General features: G+C 38.5%; 1 protein-coding gene and 1 non-coding gene across 5 annotated transcripts in view; both read right to left on the reverse strand.

Annotated features, from left to right (window-relative positions):
- The window catches only part of ADK (adenosine kinase), a 476,499-nt gene that overhangs the window by 198,383 nt on the left and 263,866 nt on the right, over positions 1 to 14,250 (reverse strand). The gene's annotated exons all lie outside the window — the stretch shown is intronic.
- On the reverse strand, positions 2,858 to 3,046 carry LOC114232940 (U2 spliceosomal RNA). The gene has a single exon (XR_003619055.2). It is a non-coding gene; the product is annotated as a U2 spliceosomal RNA (small nuclear RNA).

Here is a 14,250-nt window from a genome sequence, read left to right on the forward strand (position 1 = left end):
ACTCTAGTATAAGATAATTAGGGAGGGCCACACTGAATCAGTTGGAAAGCCTTAAAACCATAGCCAAGGGTTCCCTGACCGAATAAATTCTATCTGTGGGAGATAGCTTCAGCCCATGCCTGTGGAGTTCGAGCCTGCTGGTGTGCTCCCCTTTCTGGTTTCATGCCCTCTGGTTTTTGGACTGCTTAGCCATTTCCCACAATGATGTAGGCCAATTCCTTGAAATCTCAATCTCTCCAACTCTTTCTTAATATCTCTCTCTCTGTTTCTATCTATCTCACTTATTGGTCTGCTTTTTCTGGTGGAACCTATAATTATTCTAATTATATAATTATTATACCAATACATTTTCAGAGAATGTGTGCCCCTGCTTTATAATTGGAAAAATGGACATTTTATCAATTATGGACGTTAGTATATATTAATGTATGTGAGTATATAAAGTAATGTGTATACACAAGTTTGAATTGGGGTGAATGTGATAACAGGTATAAACTTGAGTAGGGATTTTAACAACTCTTGGCTTAAACTTTAGCTTTCAATTAAAGTGGCCTAGTTACAGAGAAAAACTGAAAAGGAGTTCTAAACAGTCTGTCAACATACAGTATACTTTGTTTTCTTTGTGAACAGAGCACTCACTAGGCATTGGGGAGTATCACAAGGAAAAAGAGGACATGGTTTTATGCAAAAGTTGCTAATGTCCTGAGGCAAGGCAAGAGGCTGAGAAAATATACAGAGGAGGTGGTGACATGTAATATTTATCATATGCCAGGCATTACATATATGTTGCTCATTTAGCCTCGTGACACGATGAAGTAAACATTATTATTTCTATTTCCAGAGAGGAAAAATGAGGCATAGAGTTGTCCAAGGTCACATAGCTAATAGGTGACAGAATCAGAATTTGAACACAAGCTTATCTAACTCTAAAGCCCCAACTTTTTTCTTCTGCACTATAGATTCATAGAAGAAAATGATTCCTTAAAAGTACAATGAATCATTTACTGAACACTTACCATGTATTAGAAAATTGTATTAAGGTCTGCGTTAGACTATTTTATATTTACATTTGCTATGTGTTAGACCACTAAATTAAGCACATTCATTCATTCATTTATTCATTCTTCAGTACTCACTGGAGTTTATGTTCACTAATTCCAGAGAGAGGGGGAAGGAAAGAGGGAGAAGGAGAAACATCGATGTGAGAGAGAAACATTGATTGTTTCCTGTACGTACCCTGACTGGGGATCAAACCCACCACCTAGGCATGTGCCTGACTGGTAAATCAAACCCGTAACCAACTGAGCCACCTGGCCAGGGCTATTTAAATTTTTTTAAAATACATTTTTATTGATTTCAGAGAGAAAGGGAGAGGGAGAGATAGAAACATCAATGATGAGAGAGAATCATTGATTGGCTGCCTCCTGCATGCCCCCTACTGGGGATCGAGCCTGCAACCTGGGCATATGCCCTGACAGGGAATCGAACCGGTGACCTCCTGGTTCCTGGGTTGACGCTCAACCGCTGAGCCACACCTGGCTGAGCAACTTAATTTTTCTTATTGACTTTTTACAACCCTTCAAGGTAAGTACTATCATTAATTACCATTTTACAGATGAGGGCACTAAGGCTGGCAATTGACACAGTAATAGGATATTAGTCAAAGCTTAAGAATCACCTTAATTCAGCACTCTGCTATCTGGAGTAGTTAGTAGACAATTTACCCTCTACTGAAGGGATGTTTAAGTAAATATACAAATAGAATAGATGCTAATTTAATAGTCAGCATGAACATAATAAAGATTGTTTGATAGAAATTATTACTGGAAGGATAGAAGATTTGATTTCAGGAAAGCATTAGAAAACAAAAACCCAAAGTTTCCTCAATGAAAATCAATAAGTGAGGAAATGGGATGCTTTCATATATACTTTGGCTTACAAAATCAATATATAAATTAGAGCAAATGTAGTTAATGAAACAAATTTCCAATTGTCTATTCTTTCCACCACACACACACCCTGCCAAGTTCAAGTGATTAGAATGAATAAGGAGATTATCAGTCTTGAATCGGTATATAAGAAAAAGTTTAAGCCCTTTCAAGTACATAACATCCATTTTAGCATTCACCTGACAGAATCTACTCTCAAATTTACTGGATTTTTGGCTAACCTACGATTTAAATGTAATAAAAAAATGTTTCAGCTGTATGCTTCAGTTAATTCAAAATTGCTACTGACGTAATGAATCAAAACACTATACATATTCACTTATGTATTTACATTTAAATCACCCTTTTTATTAAAAAAAAGGTAGAAGTAAAAAAAAAGGTAAAAGTTTTAAAAATGATAAAAGTTCAATGAGTGAATTGCAGTTCCTTAGAGAGAGGAGAGCAGTTATAACTCTTTCATTTATACTTGACATTTTCCATTACCCTTTCTTAGAATTCGCAGTAAACAATTACTTGCACTCACTTTATGATTTAGGTAAGGCTCAAACAACAGCCACTTCCTCTAAATAAGGAAACCAAGGTTAAGAGAGGTTAAATGCTTCAGAGCAGATCAGAGGTGGAACTAGCTATATAACTGTGGGGTTCTCAGGAAGTGATTTACTCTTTCCTTCAAGCAGGTGTAAACATACAAAGACACATGATATTATAGACATTCCAAGTAGCTTCTTTACATTTCAACCTCTTTCTTTTACTCAAAGGCATCTAAAAAGTATAGTATAAACATAAATAAATATATAAAAATGGTATGAAAAGATGTTATAAACAAATATAAGAATTATTAATACTATCAGCAGCACTTTATTTTTTATTTTATTAAATAAAAATTATATAATTACCATTTAGTTGTAATTTGGAAAACTCTTCATCTGAGGAATGAATAATAAAATGTAAGGTGTTACTAAAGAAATTAATTATAGATACATTAATGATATTCACACTTGTTATTAACTTATTAATCACTAATAACTCAAGATGTGGCAAGCTAAGGGCAGCTGATTTTACTACACTTGATCTTAGCCAAAAGGCCGAGAAGCGATAAGGGGCAGCTGATTTTAACAAAAGGTCTTTTCACAGAGGTTGTGCACACATCTTTAAGGTTCATGTCAGAATAGGGAGAAAACATTTTTTAGAAAAACTTATGGGTAAGTGTGTAAAAACTAAATGTTCATCTAATGAATTAATTCTTTAGGAGAATATTGAACAAACAATTTACAACCCATTGTTTGCATTTATTTTTCTAAATTTGTGATTATAAGATTTAAAAAATAAATTCTACTAGTATGTTTATTCTCAATGTCTTCTTATACTTCTTTTCTAACCTGTATCTTTAATCTTCTTTATGTGCCACTATAATCAGATGTTGTGAAAACTATTGTACTGTCACAAGAAATGGATTTCATGACTTCTGGTGGGAAATAAACCAGTCAGACAAATGAACCATTACAAGAAAAAAATCATATTTTTATGAAAAGTAATGGATCTAGATATTAATGACCATCACCCCTGAACTCACTGCTGGATGCTAAAGAAAAAGGATCTCCCCCTTAATTCTCTATTTAAAAGGAATGGCTTCTTTTAGAGACCAAACCTTTGTTTTTTCATATTATAAATCATATGTTTATACTACAGTCATAGGAGAGCTGTTGCAAGATGGAGAAGCTGCCTAAGAGTATATTTCCTCCATCCCTTGCTACTTATTTTAATAAACACTTCAAAATACTCCAGAAAATGAGAACCATTTCTTTTTTTAACAGGGAATGCTAGAGAATAACTTAAAGATTTTACTTTTTAGAGGTTCATATCAGCTGTATGATCGGGATCAAACAGAAGATGAACAAGTCTACTAACTCCCAAGCATTCGATTATCACAAAACAGACAAATATGCCCATTAAAAGTGCAAAACCTCAGGCCAGGATTTATCCTCAGTAAAGAGACCTTGCTTCCTTCTCTTTCATTAAAGGTCCACTGCTTTCTACCTAATAAATGCTTCAACTTGGCTACATGAAGTGGTTAAGCATTTATAGAATACTGTAGGAAATTAAACAGCATTTGTACATAGGGCTAATTTCTGTGGGGAAATATGTCTTAAGCTCCAAATAACTAAATTACAAATAAACTTTGGGCATATTGCTCATTTTATTCACACTGGATGGACTGGCAAAGGACTGATGAAGTGCCAAAAAGATGATCACATTAATAGGCAGTAAGTTGCAGATACCTGAATGGAGAGGCAAGGGATAGGTGACCTATAATGTTCTGATACAGGTTCTTCCTCATTGGATTACCGTTTGAGTTTCATCCTAAATACTATAATGTATTTAACCAACAGGGACTACAGTGGAATGCATAAACTAACAAAACCAGTTTGATGAAAATAATAAATTAAACAGCAATAATAATACTTTCACATTATATACATTTCTTTAAAGTGTTCCTCTATAAACTTATGACTTTAATAAATATATAAATATACAGATAAATATATCAATTTTTGGATGCTTTGTTCTTACGTGTACGAAGTAGTCTATAAAGTCTAAAAGTTCTATAACACCATCTGTCTTTTTAAATAATAGCTTTATTGAGATCTAATTCACACGCTATACAATGCCCACATTTAAGGTGCACAAGTCAGTGGTTTTTAGTACTGTATATTCAGAGATGTGCAATCATCACCATCATCAATATCATAACACTTTCCTAACTCCCCAAAGAAACCTTGTACCCATCAGTCCCCCCCTCGCCCTCCCAAAATAAAGAAAATTTCAGCCTTAGGCAACTACCACTGTAACTTCTGTCTCTGTGTATTAATTATTCTGGACTTTTCATATAAATGGTATTAGACAATATGTCACCCTTTGTAAATGGCTTCATTTGTTTAGCATAATGTTTTCGAGGTTTATCCATGTTGTGACATGTGTCAGTACTCCATCATCTTTATTGCTGAATAACATTCCATTGTATTGATATAATAAGCTTTATTTATCCATTCATCAGTTGGTAGACATTTGAGTTGTTTCTACATTTTTGCTATTATGAATAATGCTGTTATGAACATTCATGTACAAATTTTTGTACAGACTCAGGTTTTCATTTCATATATATATATATATATATCTTTATACACACACACACACACACACACACACACACACACACCCAGGAGTGAAACTGCTGGGTCATATGGTAATTGTGCTCAGCCTTTTGAGTAGCTGCTAACATTCCCATCAGCATGCATGCGGGTTCCACTTTATCCACATCCTTGTCAATACTTGTTATCTGTCTTTTGATTATAGCCATCCTAGTGAGTGTGAAGTTGAATTTCATTGTGATTTTGATTTGCATTTCTCTGATGGCTAATGATGTTGAACATTTTTTCAAGTGCTTATTAACACCTCTGTTTTGTGTATATGTGTATGTAAGCATTTTCAGAAAGTGGATATAAGGTCGTGAGTTTTAAAGCTATAAGATTAACTGTGATGAAATTACAATTAACTTGTTAACTCTGACATCTTAGCTGAGGAAAACCTCACAATGCTAAGCACTTATCACTCTAATTTATATTGCAATAGATCTTATTCTTCCTAGAAGATTGGCATTTCAATAAAGACAGCACCCATGTTTTCTTTAGATTTGTACCTGTCACATTAATTAATAGGATACACACATTAGGCATGCTAAATGAATGATAAATTAATAAATTTAACAGCTGATATCATATTACATTCACAAATCTCCCTCTCAGTTAGAATGGACAGATTGTATTCAATCCCTTTTTGAAAAACGATGATTATATACAACTATGCTTTGAATTAGTAACACCATTACAAAACTCCAGGTTTCCATAATTCTAAATTTAGTAATCAGTATGCCTTTGCTTAGGCCAGATATTTTTCAAGTTCAGATGATCTAAGTTTTAAAATATTCATATCTATAATAATGCAATGTCTTTGCTTTGGTATATGAACATGAATAGGTAGTTCAATTATTTTAAACAAAGTGAACATAAAACTAGATATTATATCATTAGGATATGGTAAAGCTTTAATTAATTTTCTCATTAATTGTGAAGTATGTGATTAATTAAGTCTTTATTTCTCTTAAATATAAGAAGCAAAACTGGAGAATGAATGTTTACTGGATGAACCCATTAATGAGGGCCTGAGTTCCAGTCGCAAATCTATCACTTGAGTTAGGTGACATTTAGCAAATTATTTAACCTCTTTGAGCTTTAGTTTCCACATTTTTCAACATGACTGGTTAACAAAATTTAACTCAAAGGCCTATTGATGGGACTAAATATGCAATGTATTAGCATGCAGTAAGCATGTATTAAAATGTTATTACTCAAGGAAACATTGTTAATACATTGCGGACCAGTAGTTTAATTGCTAGCTTTACCCAGTGGCCAGATAAATGATTGGCCACAAGCCTTAGAACAGAAAACACGAGAATTCTCGTGATCCGTCCACAATGTGTAGGTCCAATGTGGATCAATTTTCAAATAAAAAAATTCTTTAACCTATACCAAGCTACTAGGATTAATCTCAATGTCTTATCTTGGTGGGGAACTAGATGACAGAGATGGGAAAAAGATGATTTGTATCTTTTGAATTATATATTATTTATATATATAAAACCCTAACATGCAAATAGACAGAATGGGGGAACAACCTAACAAGCGAACAAGTGAATAACTGAACAACCGGTCATTATGACATGCGCTGACCACCAGGGGGCGTGCATGGAACATGGCGGGCATCAGCAGCAGGTGGCAGAGCGTGGAACATGGCGGGCATAGAACGCAGTGGGATGGTGGAGCAGGTGAGTGGGGGCACCAGAACAAGGCAGGGCGCCAGTAGCTGTCATCAGGGCGAGCCTCTGGTGGTTACTGAAAATTCTTTGCTCCTGCGTGCTGCGGTTGCACCCAGCGCTCGCACCTGCTGCTGGCACTGGCCCCACTCACACCTACTGCCGGTGCCTGGCGCTGGTCCCAATTGCTCGGTGCCGTCAGTGGGTGTGAGCAGCAGCTGCCGGCCCCAATTACCCCTGAGGGCTTCTCCACCTCCCCCTGGTTCTGAGAGGCAATTGGGGCAGCAGCCGCCACTTGCACCCACTGCTGGCGCCGGCCCTGCTTGCACCTGCTGCTGGCGCCGGCCCCAATCCCTCCGCATAGTAAGCGTGTGTGATCAGCGGTAGCAGGCGTGGGGCTGCCAGCAGACGAGACCGGGGACTGTGGCAGGAGGGGCTGGGCGGGGGAGTGGAGAATAGGCCGAGACCCTCCCCATGCCAACTGCAGCCTCGCAGCCCACAGTTCCTTTCAAGGTGCAGAAATTCGTGCACTGGGCCCCTAGTTTGTACATATTATTATATTCAAAATAAGCCTACAAAAAAACCCAAATAACTTTGATATTTGACTATTAAAAGAAATATATTGTTCTGAGAAAATTATTTCTATAAGTGAGCAGAAGAGTTTATATGACCTAATAACATGAAGTAATAATAACAAAAATATATGCTTACATGAAAGCAAATGTGTTATTATTTCAATTTCAGACATTAATTGGAACATTAAACAAACAAAAAATGGTTTAACATTAGTGATTTAATTTTATGTGATGTCCCTAGTATGTTTATTTGACTTATTGTCTATCACACATTTTATATACATGAAACCGTTATTTACTGACTTAAGTAAACATTTTCAATATGAAGGCGAATTTTCTTTTGGAAGCCAAGACAGATTATAATCCATTAATATATCTTTCAACAAAAAGAATGAAATCTTCCATTGGTTAGGCTGATAAACTCTTTCGTGTCAAAACTAAGCCTCTTTATCATGATAACCCAGAATAATGGTCGGCTGCTCTAGGCATTTTATCTACTTTACAGATGAAAAATCAGCTCTACTTTCATGGAATTAGATTAATGCCATAACAAGAAATACTTCTGGGGCTGAACTTGCTTCATGACTTCAGAGCTGCCTGTAAATTTAAAGTACTTCCTGAACTCAAAAGATAAGACAGGAGAAGTAAAAAGGAAAAACAGTACAGTGACCCCTTTACTGAAGGAAAATATTGCTTCCTGAAAAAGCTGTTGAAAGCTACTTGGTAAGGGCATTATGCTCTAGAAAGCCTATGGCAAGTCTGTTTTAGTTGAACATGAGGATTTTGTTCATATATCAGACAGTTACTATAAATCTGTTCTTTCTATAATCCCTTTTGATATACTTTCTTTAAGTCATTTTGGTAAAAGCTAAAGTAATAACTTTTTCAGCTTTTAGTACATACAAATTGCTCATTATTTTACATATAACATTTTATAAAGGATTACAGTTTAACACACTTGGAAAAATGCTGACCCCAAGGACTAGAATTAAATTTTGGTTCAGAATGTGTACCAAGGCAGCAAATCCAGTTTACATCCAATTGTGTAGTCAGACCTAACACCTCCCCCTCAATTTTTTTAAATGAGGCAATATTTGGAATATATATAAGTTTTTGCCCCAGCCAGCGGGGTCTTCTAACGAGGGTACCGAGGCGGCGCACCTAAGAGAATGAGAGACAGACAAGGGACGCAGAAGAATGGAGGCAAGACAAAAGGGTTTCTGATCAAGCCTCGAAATTTTATTCTTACAGTGTTCCTTATATGTGGTTTCTAGAAGGGGAGATGCCTAGGAGGGGTGGGGGCTGAACGGGTCATGTGGACTTAGATAATCGGCTGAAGTCGTAAAGGGTGCTGACTATAGATAAAGGGTGTGGCGGTTGAAGGGCGGCTACAGAAGGAATGCTTTGTCCTCAGGCAAGAGGATGTGGGCCTAGTTTCCGTGAGTTTCTGTTTCAGTAACTTACTGAAGTAAGGTCAGAGTTAATCCTTTGACCAACTCTTGCTCCTGAGAAGTTTTTCAAAAGGTGATCATGATATGAAGATGACAATTTTTATACAGGAGACACATAATGAGGGGAAAAAGAAAGCATGCTGGCTATAGATATGCATTTGAACATGTTCACATGAAATTGAAGATAAAGCCAATAAAATATAATCATTATATGATCTAAAAGAGAAAAGAGAAATGAGGAAATAGGCCCACTAAGAACACAACAAAGAAACTCAAGGGAAATACAACATCTATCAATTTATATATACCTGGCCATTTACAATATGATTAGCACTGTGGAGTATACAAAAAAGAAGTAGATTCTACAGATGCATAACTGAGCATTCATTAAATACTAGACACTATGCTAATTACTAGAGATAATATGGTTTTAAGACAGGTAAGAACTTTCTCAAATAGCTAGCATTCTAGGAGGAATTAGAAAAGATAATTACCATTTGAGATAACTCAATAAAGGCAACAAGCATGATTATATGACAGCTTGGGAGTGGCTAGAGGTATACAATGACACTAACTCATGGAAAAGCAAAAGAAGCAATTTTAGATAGGTGACCAGAAAGTCATACTTGAAGTTTGGACTTTATTATAGGAGCAACTGGCAGTTTTGCAAGGGATTTAAACACCAAAGTACTGTATGCCATCTTGCATTTTAAAGGTCACTCCTGAGAGGAGGGTCAAGATGGCAGCATATATAAATGCCATACTCACCTCCTCCCACAACCACCTCAAAATTATAACTAAACTACAGAATAACCAGCATTCAGAATCACCTGTAATCTGGCTGAATGGAAATCCTACAACTAGAGAATTAAAGAAGCAAGCACATTGAAACTGGTAGGAGGGGTGAAGACTCAAGGCGGGCTGCTCCAACACCCACATGTGCCATTTTGTAACCGGGAGGGATATCTTGGTTGCAGAGGTCCCCCATGAGAAGCAAGGGGTCGCAGCTCCACACCAGACCCCTCAGCCCAGTGTTCCAGTGCCATCAAGAGAAGTCCCCATAAATTCAGGCTGTAAAAACCAGTGGGGATAGTGGCTGAGTGACAAGGAGGCTGTTGGAGTCCCAGGCAGTTCCTCTTATAGGGCCCATGCATAGACTGACACAGACACATTCTCTCTGAGCTGTAGCACTGGAGCAGCAGCTTGAAAGGATCCAGGGACATACAGGGAGGAACTGAATTATCTGGCACCAGGGCAAGAACTGGGGGGAAGCTGTCTCCCAAGCAAAAGTGCTGGCCGAGATCATTGTTCCTTTGCTGAGACCTCCCCAAAGAGCACACAGGTAGGCACCATATCTGAGTCTCCATCAACCTGGTCCCCACAGTTAATCCTGCCCTGGTGATTCCCTGAGACCCCACCCCACCCCAGCCCACCTGATTTGCAGCCCCACCCAAGCTGCTTCCAGTTGTTTTTCCATATGAATGGCCTGTCCTGGTTCAGGATCCAGACTTTCATAAAATCTCTCAAACAAGCAATAACTGGCCTCAGCATGCCCCACTCGATAAATGGCTCCAGGCCTGGTAGCAGCAGCAGCCTGCCTTGGTTAACAGCTGGGCCTCTCCTGGGCACCACCAAACCCAACACAAGTAGCTGTCATATTGCTCTGTAGCCAGGCAGGGCACAGGCAGTAGCTGACTTTGCACCTCCTGGGAAGCCACAGAGCTAGTGCACCTGGCAGTCAGCTTCAGACCACGCCAGTTTAAAATCTGACCACTGCCACACTCAAGGGGCGTACTTGGTGAGCACCAAAGTCCCACTGAAGCAAGTCCTGCTCCATAGGGGCATCTCCTGCACAGCATCTCTTCCACTGTAGTCTGGTCTTCACAGACGATTGGCCTGGAAGAATCAATCTCTCCTCGTAATGGCAACAGCAATCAAGGCTCAACTACAATAGGACAATAAACACAGCCCACACAGGGGCACACCTAGAGTGCCCAGTTCAGGAGACTGGGGGGAGGCTATGCCAATGGACCCTACAGAATGGCCTACTACACAAGGCCATTCTACCAATTCCAGGAGACATAGCAGCTCTACCTAATACAGAGAAACAAACACAGGGAAGAAGCCAAAGTGCAGAGATAAAGAAACAAGTCTCAAATGAAAAGAACAGAAGAAATCTCCAGAAAAATAATGAAATGGAAGCAAGCAAACTACCAAATACAGAGCTCAAAACAATGGTTATAAAGATGCTCAAGGAACTTAACGAGAACTTCAAGAAACTTAGTGAGAACTTCAAGGAACGTAGTGAGAACTTCGAGGAACTTAGTGAGAACATCAACATAAAAAAGGACCAGTCAGGAATGAAGAATACATTAACTGAAATGAAGAATAACTTTCAGAGAATCAACAGTACACGATACTGAAAATCAAATTAGTGATTTGTAATATGAGGAAGCAAAAAACACCCAATCAGATCAGCAAAAGGAAAAGTAAGACAGCCAAACCGGTTTGGCTCAGTGGATAGAGCGTCGGCCTGCGGACTGAAAGGTCCCAGGTTCGATTCCGGTCAAGGGCATGTACCTTGGTTGCGGGCACATCCCCAGTAGGGGGTGTGCAAGAGGCAGCTGATCGATGTTTCTCTCTCATCGATGTTTCTAACTCTCTATCCCTCTCTCTTCCTCTCTGTAAAAAATCAATAAAATATATAAAAAAAGAAAAAAAAGAAAAGTAAGACAAAAAAATATGAAGACAGTGAAAGGAGCCTCTGGGACAACTTCAAGAGTACCAACATTCCCATCATGATGGTGCCAGAAGAAGAGAGAGAGCAAGAAATTGAAAACCTATTTGAAAAAATAATGATAGGAAGCTTCCCATACCTGGTGAAAGAAATAGACATACAAGTTCAGGAAGCACAGAGAATCCCAAACAAAATTAACCCACAGAGGACCACACCAAGACATATCATAATTAAAATGCCAAATTTTAAAGACAGAGAGAATAATAAAAGCAGTAAGAGAAAAGCAATTAGTTACCTACAAGGGAGTGCCCGTACCACTGTCAGCTGATTTCCAACAGAAACTTTGCAGGCCAGTAGGAAGTGACAAGAAATATTCTAAGTGACAACAAGCAAGTATCTACAACCAAGATTACTCAATCCAGCAAAACTATCATTTAGAATTGAAGGTCAGATGAAGAGCTTTCCAGACAAGAAAAAGCTAAAGGAGTTCAACACTACCAACCAGTCTTACATGAAATATTAAAGGGCCTTCTTTAAGAAGAAGAAAAAAGATAAAAAGATAGACAATAAAATGACAATAAATATTATCAATAACTTAATCTAAAAACCAAAATAAACAAACAAGGAGTCTAATGAACAAAATAAACTGATGAATAAAATAGAACCAGAGGCATGGAAACATGGAACAGGCTGATGAATTTCACAGGGAACTGGGGAGGGGGGGGGGGAGCCCTAAGAGATTAATCAAAGAACTTATATGCATCTATGTATTACCCATGGACACAGACAATAGGAAGGTGAAGGCCAGGGATGGGGAAGGATCTGGGTGGAAGGGGGCTAAAAGGGGACATGTGTAATACGCTCAACAATAAATATTTAAAAAAAAAAAGAAAATAAGAAGGTCACCCCTGCCTTAGCTGGTGTGTCTTAATGGTTAGAGTGTCAGCCTGCACACCAGAGGGTCATGTGTTCAATTCCCAGTCAAGGACACGTATCTGGGTTGCAGGTCCAATCCTCGCCCCCAGTTGGGGCATGTGTGGTAGGCAACTAATCGATGTGTCTGTGTCACATTGATGTTTCTCTCTCAATCTTTCTCTCTCCTCTGTCTCTCACCCTATCCCCTCACCCGTCCACTCTCTCTCAAATGGAAAAGATATCCTCACTCCTCAGGTGAGAATTAAAAGAAAAAAAGATCACTATGATTATTCTGGTGAGAATGGCTTGGAAAGAGTTAAAAAGTAAAAGTAAGGAGACAAGTTATTGCAGTAGGCCAGGAGTAAAATAATAATGTCTTAACATAAGCCCTTGCCAGTGTGACTTAGTTGGTTGGAGCATTGTCCTGGGCACTGAAGGATCATGGAGTTGATTCCTGGTCATGGCACATAACCAGTTTGCAGGTTTGATCCCTGGTCTGGGTGCACGCAGGAGGGAACAGGTCAATGTTTCTCTCCCACATCAATGTTTCTCTCTCTTCCTCTCTTTCTCTAAAATATATGGAAACATAGCCATGGTGAGGATTAAAATAATAATCTATATATATAAAAGGCTAAGCGACCGAATGACCAGTCACTATGACACACACTGACCACCAGGGGGCAGACACTCAATGCAGGAGCTGCCCCCTGGTGGTCAGTGTGCTCCCACAGCGGGTGCACCACTCAGCTGACCAACCGGCGCCAGAGGCTGAGCTCATGGCTGGCAAGTGCAGCTGCAGCAGCACGAGCCTCTCCTGCCTCCGCAGCAGCACTACCAAGCAGTGGCAGCAGGCACAGCGGGCCAGGATGAGCAGGAGTGGCGCGAGCACAGGCTCCTCCCTGGTTGCCTGCCACTCCGCACATTACCACATCCCTCAGGGCATGTCAGACTGCCGGTTTCAGCCAATCCGAGGGGTCCTGAATAGCAAGAGGCCAGGCTGAGGGACCCCATCAGTGCACAAATCCATGCACCGGGCCTTCTAGTAATAATAATAGTCTTAAGTAGAATTGTAATTGATTATAAATGAAGAATAAATGGATTCCAGATATACTGTAAAGCTAGAGACTTCCTGAAGGAAAAGGAATAATCAAGGATGACTCCCAGAATTTGGCCAGAGATTCCAGAGCCAAACACTAGAGTGATGCCATATACACAGATGTGTTAAACATGAGGGAGAAATAGGATCGACAATGCACATCAAGAAATCTGTGTGCATATAATCAAGTAACCAGTTGAACATTATATTTGAAGGTCAGAAAAGATGTGTACTCTAAAAAGTACATTTGGAAATCATCACCCTATGAATGATTTTTATAGCCACGACTATGGCTAAGATCAACTATGACAATAATGAATGAATAAATGAGAAAATTCTGAATGTATCAAACTTTTAAATTTATTGGCCCATATTTCTTCCTAGAATTATTTACTGAGTAAACATCCTTTTCATTTCTAATAATGATAGTATGTCTTTTCTTTTTTTACTTGATGAATCTTACAAGCACTTGGTTTGCTTAATCTTTTTAAAAAGCAAGGTTTTAGATTTAAATCTCTCATTTTCTATTTCATTAGTTTCTGTACTTATATTTATCATTTCTCTTCTTTCATTTGATTCTTAGTGGATGCTTTAAGATTTTCTATATTCAAAATTTTAACTGCAAATATAGTGTTTTGGTTTACTTAGGCTGCTATA

This window comes from Eptesicus fuscus, chromosome 17, assembly GCF_027574615.1.
Source record: "Eptesicus fuscus isolate TK198812 chromosome 17, DD_ASM_mEF_20220401, whole genome shotgun sequence".
Taxonomy (NCBI): domain Eukaryota; kingdom Metazoa; phylum Chordata; class Mammalia; order Chiroptera; family Vespertilionidae; genus Eptesicus; species Eptesicus fuscus.